This window comes from Triticum aestivum, chromosome 4A (assembly GCF_018294505.1).
Source record: "Triticum aestivum cultivar Chinese Spring chromosome 4A, IWGSC CS RefSeq v2.1, whole genome shotgun sequence".
NCBI lineage: Eukaryota > Viridiplantae > Streptophyta > Magnoliopsida > Poales > Poaceae > Triticum > Triticum aestivum.
The window spans coordinates 607356703-607367920 of NC_057803.1; the positions used below are offsets into that span (position 1 = coordinate 607356703).

Consider the following 11218-nt stretch of genomic DNA (forward strand, 5'->3'; position numbering starts at 1 on the left):
TGCAGCAACTAGTTGCAAATAGGCAAATTGGAAATGAAGAAAAAAAACCGGAGCAGGAGGAATCCCCAACTCTCCCTGCATGGCCTAGCAGAAACTGAAACCAAAGAACAAAGACGTATACATACGTAGTATTTTTGCCAAATTTCAGGTATGGCGGCCGCCAAACCTCGCCATATAGCTAGATCCTCCCGTGAGTAGAGATGTGCATCCTGAGATGGATATGTGGCTACACAAGAAAGGCTTGGGTCTAGAATGATAATATACGTCATAGAGTTGGGGTAGAACCAATTAAAGAGAATATATTTCAACGTCTGAGATAGTTTGGACATATACAACGCAGGCCCTAGAAACGGCAATGCACGAAAGATTAAAGCGTGCTAATAATGTCAACAGATGTCGGAGTAGAACAAACTTGACAGGGGAGGAATCCGTAAAAAGATACCCGAAGGACTGTAATATCACCAAAGAACTAGTCATGCACAGGTACATGGAAATGAGCTATCCATATGCCAGAAATAAGATAAGGTTTTGAGATCTTATGGGTTTCAACTCTAATCTGATGCTGTTGTTCACGAATTTCAAAAAATGATCAAGAATATGAAAAATGTTGGTGAATCTGAAAAATTGTTCATCAGTAATAAATATTCATGAATCTGAAAAAAAACATTTCCATGAATTTAAACATGATTCATGAATTCTTAAAAATGCTCACAAACTTAAAAAACACGAATCAAAAGAATTCACAAACTTCAAAAGGTTCCTCAATTTAAAATAATGTTTGCCAAGTAAAAAATGTTCAAGGCTTAAAAATGTTTGCAATTTTTTACTAAATTGAAACTTCAAAAAATTCAATGATTGTTTAAAAAATATGTAATGAAAAATGTTCATGCATTTTAAAAAAATGTTCATGAACTAAAAATTAAAAAACTAAAAAAATAATTTAAAAATGAAAAAAGTGAAAACCCTGAAGAAAAACACGTGAGATAAAAATAACTAGATGGAAGCCTTTAGAACCTTCTCAAAACCCATATGAAAAAGGTCAATGGGCCGGCCCAAGGCAGCTGTAGGGAGCTGAATTGCATGTCCAGTTGTTGTGGGAACAACTAATTAACGAGCGCTCCTTCGGAAGCCTCGCAAGGATCAGCGCCACTTGGTGCGCTCATAGCCAATCGCTACGTGTCGCGCTCTAGGTGCTCCCTCCGGATTTTGTTTTTTTATTTTTACGCACGCGTTTTCGGCTTTTTAAACGATTTTCCCCCCTTTTTTTACGTTTCGGTTTTCTACCGATCTTCCCTAGCTTTTCGGCCAAAAAAACATTTCAAAAAAAATGATTTTTTGGCAAAAAAATGCATTTTTTCTCAAGAGCCACGATTTTGTTTTCGCGAGAGGCACGGTTGTGCTTTCACGAGAGGCACGGCCGTGCCTCTTGGAAACGGAAAAAAAACGTGTTTTCTGTTTTTTTTTCTTTCGTGAGAGGCACGGTTTTGCTTTTGCGAGAGGCACGGGCGTGCCTCTTTCGGAAAGGAAAAAAACGCGTTTTTTTTTTTTCGTGAGAGGCACGGTTGTGCTTTCGCGAGAGGCACGGGCGTGCCTTTTTCGGAAAGGGAAAAAAATGCGTTTTCTGTTTTTTTTTCTTTCGCGAGAGGCACGGTTTTGCTTCCGCGAGAGGCACAGTTGTGCTTTCGCGAGAGGCACGGACGTGCCTTTTTCGGAAAGGGAAAAAAACGCGTTTTTTATTTTTTTATTCTTTTGCGAGAGGCACGGTTTTGCTTCCGCCAGAAGCATGATTGTGCTTTCGGGAGAGGCACGGGCGTGCCTCTTTCGGAAAAGGAAAAAAAATGTGTTTTTTGTTTTTTTTCTTTCGCGAGAGGCACGGTTTTGCTTCCGCGAGAGGCACGGTTGTGATTTCGTCAGAGGCATGGGCGTGCCTCTTTCGGAAAGGGAAAAACCCCGTGTTCCGGGTTCGGTTTTTTCGTCCGTTTTTTTTGTGAAAAAAAAGTTCGTCAAAACCTATCAACATGGGATCTAGTTTTGAAGATCTCGACGCGAGGAATCCAATGACGAAAGCGGTTCGAGATTTGGACGCACGGTATAAGAGATGAAACATTTTGAATAAACAGATGTACGAAAAAAGGAAAAACTCCCAGGTTGCAACAAGTGGCGCACATGCAACGCGCCACTTGTCGCAACCTGGGGAAATTGAAGTGATCTCCGCAAGGAATACTCCTTAATTAGTGATTTCGAGTTGTTGTTATACTAAGACGCGGGTTCCTATATGGCGCATAGGGTGCCCCCGAGCGACCGCCAGGCACGCACCCCCCCCCCCCTCCCCCAGAGCGCTCGTATGGGCCAGCCCATATCCCATTTATTTTTCTTTTCGTTTTTTTAGTTCTCTTTTTTCTTTTTTTTCTTTTTTTCTTTTCTGTTTCCTTTTTGCTTTCCTTTTCTTTTTTTCCTTTTCTTCCCAAATTCATGAACATTTTTTTTATCAAATTCAAAAAATGTTTGCAATTTGTAAAAATGCTCAATGATTAAAAAAATGTGCATAAAATTCCTTTTTTGTTCATCAGATTGAAAACATGTTCATTAAAATTAAAAATTAGTTCATCTAATTGAAAAATTGTTCACCAAATTCAAAAATTGTTCATCCATTTCAAAATTTGTTCCCCAAATTTAAAATTTGTTTGTCGATTTCAAAATTTGTTCATCAAATTAAAATTTTGTTCATTTTCTTTTTTTATTTTCTTACAAAATTTGTATGTTCATAAAATTCGTTTTTTGTTCATCGGATTGAAAAAATGATTTTGAAAATTCAAAATTCGCTCATCAGATTCAGAAAATGTTCATCAAATTCGAAATTTGTTCATCGATTTCAAAAATTATTCACCAAATTCAAAATTTGTTCATCATCTTTTCAAAATTTGTTCGTAGGTTTCAAATTTTGTTCAATGAATTCAAAATTTGTACTTCCATTTTTCAAAAATATATTCTTAAATACAATTTTGTTCATCAAGTTTAAAAAATGTTCATCGTATTAAAATTTTGTTCATCAAATATAAAAAAATGTTCATCACTATTAGAAAAATGCTCATATAAATTTGTTCGTCAAAATAACTAAATTTTCATTAAAATTCAAAGAAAGTTCATTATTTTTAAATCAGGAACATTTTTTTACAAAATTCAATTTTCTAAATTACGAATTATTTTGAAGAAAAACGGAAAGCAAAAATAGTAAAAAAACAAATTAGAAAAACCGGGGCTTTCAGCCCCGCTCGTGGGCCAGCCCACTAGGTGCGCACGGGAGCGGACGGGTGCGCGCTGGCATGTTCGCCAGCGCGTCAGGTGCCATATAGGAGAGCTCCCTACTAAGACAAGATAAACCATACATACCACAATGTCTTGAATGTGATAGTTATAAATCACATTTTTCACAAACAAGGTGTCACATATCTCTGACAAGTGGCCATAACGTTTCTCTCGTGTTCAACATGTTTGCTGAACAAGAGAACAACTTCTCAAGAGTTCGTGCTATTATTAGTTCATCTTCAAGCTGGTAAGCGTGCATCAACCAGCATCTTGTGCGGATTTATGTATCAAGCACCCGATCTACCGCCCTTCAAAACAATCTGATCGTATACAAGGTAGGATCAACTGTTGCGCATAGGAAATGGCACCAGAGTGTAAGCTAATCAGGTTGTCTGACTGAACCATCAAGGACAGCACCAAGAGACACACAGTACCAGGCCAAAAATTAAACTGATGAACTACGAGGTGAATTGGCATTGTCATCTGCAGCTCTGCTCGGCACCGGCAATGAGCCGATCAATCAGCTGGCGAAGGAGTGTTCCGATCAGTCAGCCATGGTTGCCTTGCCGACATGGCTGAATCTGAATCCTCCATCTTTCTACCTGAACAACATGTTGTTTACCTCCCCTGCACCTGTACCATACATACAGGTACCCCATCAGTTCAGTATGGTTCAGTTGAGTTGCTATCAATCATGCATCTATATATGTATGCACACAACAACTGTTCCATGTGTGAAGCAAATGTAGATGCAAAGCTTACCTGTCTGGCTGCTCCAGGCATCGTCCGTCATCAAGGGTGCCATCTCGGTCAAACACCCTGGTGCACACAACCTGCAACCAGTTCGTGAGACCTATTCTCAGATATAAGAATGTATATATAATATACCAACCCTCATCGCAACACTAGAATTCGAATCTTGGTACAGATTTATCAAGAATAAATGCTGAATTCTTGGCAAACGAAAGGTGTTTAATTATCAAATTAAATAGTCCTGACAGTGTTCCATTTTTTACATACTCCCTCCATTTTTATATACAAGGCCACAAACTCATATTACAGGTACCAAGGTAAAATTTAATGCTTACTTTGCAAGTCACCATTTTTTTTTCGTTTACTGGAATCATTAATACGCAACATGCATGCAAGGAAACTGAGTGGAGGAACTAGCTAGTGTCATTATGTTGGCATGCATGCAAATATTAAACAGGTTGCTAGTACGAGGAAATGTCATTAATTCTTTCCTCGATTACTGTTTGTGGCCTTGTATAGATGCAAAACGTATATCTCATAGTGGCCTTGTATAAGTAAATGGAGGGAGTACCTATCAACAACGGTTCAGTTAGTACCAAAGGTTCAGCAACAAGTTCATTATTGGTGAGGACGGTCTCCCTATATATCCTCCTCCACATGCATTGGGGTCCAAGAGCCCAGCAGCAACAGAGAAGAGTCCTGCCACTTTACTCCTTGGTGCCCTTCAAGCCCGCACGTCGTCAGTCTCCTTCTCCTTGATCTTCCTGAGCTTTCTCGGGAACTACTGACTGTCCTGGGTGCACTCTGCATCAGCCAGCAAGAGTTTATCCACATGCAATCTGTGCCGGCCAAGTGCCGTGAGTATCCCAAGCAATGCTTCCCAGAAGATTGACAAGGATGCCACATCACAAAGTATTAGAAATCATCACTAGTAGCATAAAATATCTCATTGAAACAAATTTGTGAAGTAAAAACAGGAATTAGAAAGGAGAGATGTGATGTTCTCTTCTGTTGCTATGGCAAGGAAATCATACATGATATGGCATCTTTTCTGGTGCTTCCTAGCTCAATAGAAGTGCCACTGTTCCAGGATTAAAAAAAATGAAGTACTACACTCAACACCCAGACATGAACATCATTCCCATCCACACATACCACCAGACCAATCAACAGTTTGTACAATGTTTCTAATACTTCCACCATTTGGTTGGAGTAGCTGCCAAACCAGTCTGTTGGTGCCACTGCTATCACCTTCTCACCATCACTAGAGCATGTAACATGTATCTCCTAGTTGCAGGTTCTAACAGGCATGGTTGACACTTTCAGCCTTTATCCTTCTTCTCTAACAGATCATCCTCTAAAAATATATTGACACAATAAGAATTTAGAGAGTGGAAAACATGCTTACAGAAATATTATTTGTACTGCAGATGGAGACACGGTAACAGGTACATGGTTGCTCAAATTTGGTGGTTTGAAGAAGATGAAGCAGCATTAATTGACAGATTTTGGACTGTCTTCCCGTTAAGTCGAATGTATGGAACATGAGAAATGTTTGGCCAATCTGATCCTCCAGGTTTGAAGTTATTTTCCATGTTGAAGCCATCCATGATCAATTCTTGGAGGTTAAGTGGCACAAGTCCGTTCAGTGACACCGGTAACGTCATGGTAAAATGAAGTCTTTTCAACGAGACAAGTCTGCCTAGTGTAGAAGGGAGTCGTCCGTGGAGAAAGCGACAGTGAAAAAACTCAATTTTCTCTACAGAGATCAGTTGTTGAAACCATTCCTCCTGCTCTGGGGTAAAGCTAAAGGCCTCCAAATAAGAGATACACAGATCTCTCACTGAGGAGAGGAAAGAATTTCGATTAATCAAGCTCACATCTGTTTCTAGATTGGTAAGGTGAAGTACGCCCTGCTCATCTTGTCTACTTGAATTGTCTGAGAACTCGGCAAGAATGTTAGGACAGCCATAAACATTAACTTTCCTGAGGCTGGGAAAGCAGTGTAACCCATCAATCAAACGTAGCCCTCCACATTTTCTAAGATATAGATACTCCAGTGACTTCAACTGATGCCCAGAGAATAGCACTGGGTGATCGCAGTAAGACATACTTAATTTTTTGAGACATGCCAAGAGTTGTAAATGTTGTGGCAGTGCCTTGACAAAGTCCCCACAAGCTGAAATGTCAAGTTCTGACAGTGAAGATATGAATGATAGATACGGCACTTCTTCCAGTGAAGGGCAATTGTGAAGTCGAAACCTGGTGATGTGTGGAAGGAGAGGGCCATGATCTTCTTCGGCATGTAACCATTTTATCCATGATGTCATCGAAGAAATAGTTAAGTCCTCCAAACTTGGGAGGCAACCGAAAGATGTTCCATCGACATGCTTCACTGACGACAGGTTATCTAGGGTGAGATGCTTGAGTGAAGGGAATTTTCCAAATGGTGGAAGTGCAACCAGAAGTCGACAGTTTCCAACATGAAGGGACTAAATTTTTGTAAAGATGTGACCTTGCAACATCCAGCTTGGTGAAGTTGAGGCCCCGTAACCTTCAATCATGAGCTCTTTCAGATTTGGGTGCGGCTGCAATCCTTCAAGTACATCTTTGGATACATTTCTCCCCTTCAACTCCAAGGCCTCAAGGTGCTTCTTCTCAATCATATTGGCATCCATTGCCTCATGTGTGCTCCTAATGATGTGGATATTGCTAATGCAAAGTTTTCCAGATAACTCTTGCATGTTCTTTATCTCACTTATCATGAATCCATTTCTCTTTCCAGCGCTGAAATTCTCCAATTCTTGAAGTTTACTTAGTTGTCCAATACTAGGAATCATAAAGAGAGAGCTGTAGCATCAACATACAGGTGACGTAAGTTGGCAAGACTATTGATGCTTTGAGGAATAGTATTCCGGGCATATCCGCGGAGGTATAGAACTTGAAGATTGCAAGGGAAGTTGCGCAAATTGCTGATTTTTGTGAAAGAAAGATCAAAGAATCTCAATTTTCTCAAGGAAGAAATGTTGGGCAGCATATTTGTCAGCACCTCCAAATGAGACAAGTCCAACACTCGTATGCTACTTGAGTTAGCCAACATATTGTCCAGAATATCACAAATTGCATTACTGTCACAATGACCAAACAGTAAGATTGTCCGCAGATTTTTATACTTGTTGAGTTCATGAAGGTGAAGTTGATTACCAACGTGCAGAGCCAAGTGGCGAACAGTTGGTGATGCTCTCTGTGAGGTCTCTCTGTGGAGAAAGCATTCATATGAAGAAACACCAATTGCCAGAGCCCGTACTAGATCGTGCATAATGTACCTCTTTTTGTCAAATGTAGCCTGGAATGATCTTTGCACAAGTTCATCAAACAATTTACCTCCAATATCCTCTAATCTAGTGCCACCAGATGCGCTTTGTTCAATGAAATCGTGAGAAATCCACATATTGACCAATCTATCTTTATCAAACAAGTAATTTCCTGGAAAAATCGAACAGAAAGCGAAGCACTGCCTTTGTCTAGGCTGTAGATCCTGATAACTAATCCCCATGTATGGAAGGATTTCACAAAGAACTTCACTCAGGTCCCACCAATCGCTCTCAAGGATGCTTCTCCACTGGTGTACGGTAAATCTGGATCTTAACAGATTTCCCATTACTTTTGCTGCTAACGGCAAGCCATCTAGTTTTTTTGCTATTTGCTCACCAATTAACAGAAGAATCTGATTGTTCTCCACCACAACATTGCTGGTGCCAAATGCATAATACTGGAAAGCTGACCAAAAAACTCTCCCATGGCAAAGGTGCTAATGGAACTTGACACATTGTTGCTACTTTGTCTGCAACCTTTTTGCTTTGTGTTGTGACAAGAACTACAATTCCTGGCACTTCACGAGTTATGGCAGTAAGCAAACTATTCCACTGCTCACACATCTCATCCCAAACACTATCTAGCACAAGAAGGAATCTTCCTTCCTGCTGGATGACATTTTGAACATTGTTAACAACTGTTTCCAGACTATCAGCGTAGTCAAAAGATGAATCATTTCCTTTCAAAGAGCGCAACATCTCTTGCAGGGTTCTCTTCACACTAAAGTGTCTTGAAACATACACCCATGCTCTCTGTCTAAAGTGGCCCTTCACACTTCCATGATTGTAAATGACTTGAGCAAGGGTTGTCTTCCCAACTCCGCTCATACCAACAATTGGTATAACATCAACACCACCAATGCGGCACCTTGCCCCAAGCTTTGCTCTTACGCTACTGGATTCTGGTTCAGAGCCAGATGAACCCAGAACAATTTTCAGTATCATCTCCAGAACTTCATCGCGGCCAAACACCTTGACATCAATCGGAACACGAGAAGTAGTCTCTCCACCTATTCCCTCCTTGGTGGATGCTAAGCTGCTCTGCTTCATGAGCTCCAGAAATATGTTGGACGTTGCGCAAAGGTGGTCGAGCTTTTGCACAACACATTCAAGCATTCGCAGACTCTCATCAGGCACAATCAAACCTCTCAGGACCCTAACTGATGACGATATAAGCTCGGACACCTTGCGCTTTCCTGTGAATACCTCACGAGTGTCAAATCTGTCGAGCACATCCTCTGCTTCATAGGCAGCATCATGGAGGTTCCTCAACCACTTGGTAAGACTAGTGTTGATGATAACCTCATTGTCAGCCACCTCAGTTATTGCCTTCACGATCGTGAGGTTTGTGCGGAGTTTTGTCAGAAGCTCTTCAGTAGCATGGCTTAGATTATAGTTGTTGTCAAGGAAATCAATCGTCTAGTCGGCAACACGCTGGATAACTGCCGATGAGAAACCACCAGCCACCTGCTCTACAGTTGCAGACATCATGATTGGGACCCTGCAATGATGATATAATTTTTTAGTCCATACCTTTAAGTAGTTATGCAAAGTTGCCTCGTGTTAATGAAGAGGTGAGCAGATCAATGAAGAGCTTCAGCTTGGAAAGGAGATAGATCTCTGCTTGACTAAAGATCACTAGATACTAAAAAGAACTTTGAATCACTATGCAGACAAGGAGACCAGGAAATTACTTTCATATGCCCACAAATCAGAAATTAGCTGAGTTTTCCTATTATATTTGTTATAATTGTGAGAACAGACTTTAGTCCCCGAGGGCCTGGAAAGAGATTGTACAGAATGGCATCTCTGGGTAGTGCTGTAAATGTTACTTAGTAAATTCGACACAGGAACTAGCCTGCATGCGGTTATCTTTTTTGCTTTTTGTATCCAAGAAGAGCATGCCAAATATCAAGGTAATAATGAAAAAGTCGGAACAGAGTACAGAAGGAATTGGGAAATTTTAGGAATTATAGGCTCAAGTAACCAAGTATCAAGAAGATGAACAGCTAAGTTAAAGACGACCAAGTCCAGCGAAATTAACAAAGTAGCACAGGATATAGAAGGAATCGAGAAATCCTAGGAATTGGGCCTGAACAAACTTTAAACCATATGAGCAGATCTTGAATAGATTCAGACGCAATCTTCACCAGGAATGAAATGGTGTGTGTGTGAAGCTGGGGAGAGCCGTACCTGCGAGAGAGAGAGAGAGAGAGATGGCGGCCGGTGATCCTGCGGGAGGGGAAGGGGCTGGCTGGAAGGTCGGAGATGGCCCGCGGCGGCGACGACAAGCGATGGATTCCCGTGTTCCAGGTCCGAGCCGCCGTCACCCGTCAGCTGCTATCCTGAAGCTGAAAGTTGCCGGATCGGGCGGTGCGAAACTAAGAGCATCTACAGCCCGCCGGCGATCACGAAAGTTTGATTCAGGCGGATGCTTTTGACCCAGAAGGACACTTTAAACGTGACTCAAACAAACGTCTGAACTAATCGTCATCTTTTGTATCCAGCCCGGGTCGATATGGACGCGTCCGAGCGGACCCGACTCACGCTTGCCCACCCGGCCCACATATATTCCTCCTCATGAGCTCGCCGGACTAAATCCTAACCACTTCACTCCACTGCCCTCCGCCTCCCAAACTCACCTCCGACAATCTCCGACCTTCTCAGTTATGGCGGGCAGCGGATCTGACTTCGATCAGTCCGGAGCCGTCGACTAGGGTGTCATTTCCTGCGGGTTGAAGGAGGCAATGGTCGCCCGCATTGCACTCTGCCGCTCCTGGGAGGACAACGCCCAGCGGACGACGGGATCTGTCCGGCACTACTCCATAGCGTTAGCTCAACGGGCGTTCGAATCCTTGGGGGCTGGATCATCGCGGTCTCAGCATCCTTCAAATCTCTCCTTCCCCATCACCGGTCGGGCGAGGTATGAATCCCACCAAGACCGGTGTGCCAGGCGTGGGGAGGAGAGGATAAGGGTCGCCGTGGCCCCACTCGCTGCCGACACGACGACGGCAAAGGCAGCTAATGCGGCGGCTGGGCGGCCATATAGGAGGAAGTCATCCGCACCCGCATTGTGAAGAAGAGGCAGCGAAGGAACACGCGTGTCTCATCCTGAGAGCAAAGTCGGGCGGTCTGTGCCATGGTCGGACTGCCACCAAATGAGGACAGCGACGGTGAGAACAGCTCCGGTGATGAGCAAATCCGGCTCAATCCCTACTGCATGTTCCACTGGTACTTCCGCAAGAAAGACGGCAATGGCGCCTGAAAGAGCAAGGGTAGCCCGGGATGATCTTCTCCACCATAGCCAAACATGCCAAATTTCGGTAGTACGATGGCATGTTTGGCAATGTAGTAGTTTGAAGATGTGTAATGTATCGTTTATGTATAGTTGCATGAGTTTATATGGATTTGAGGTATGCGAATTGAGGTGTCCGGCTGTAGACGCTCTAATTTACATCTATGGTACTCTCTCTATCCATATATAGGTCCTATTAAATTTTTTCATGTCTTTCACTATTGATAAAATTAATAATATGTGAGATATATAATGTGAAAATTTTATCATTAGAAGCTCCTTTAACGTACGATATTTTTGAAAAACTTCTGATATATTCATCTTTAGTCATGCAATAAACACTAGAAATAATAAAAGTTACATACAGACTCAATGTATGAATTTGACGCCATGCCTTGTGTAACTTAATGTCATATATTATTGCTTTAACATATGGTCAAAGTTAGCTTCAAAAAATGCATTAGACCTTATATATACGGACGAAGGGAAT

The 11218-nt window shown here is 41.9% G+C and overlaps 1 long non-coding RNA gene across 1 annotated transcript; it reads right to left on the reverse strand.

Annotated features, from left to right (window-relative positions):
- Positions 1–3437: 3437 nt before the first annotated feature.
- Positions 3438–9923, reverse strand: LOC123087490 (uncharacterized). Its single transcript, XR_006441418.1, has 5 exons — positions 9627–9923; positions 5468–8934; positions 4631–4863; positions 4069–4139; positions 3438–3939 (listed from the first exon to the last, which is right to left on the reverse strand). It is a non-coding gene; the product is annotated as an uncharacterized lncRNA (long non-coding RNA).
- Between the last annotated feature and the right edge of the window lie 1295 nt (positions 9924–11218).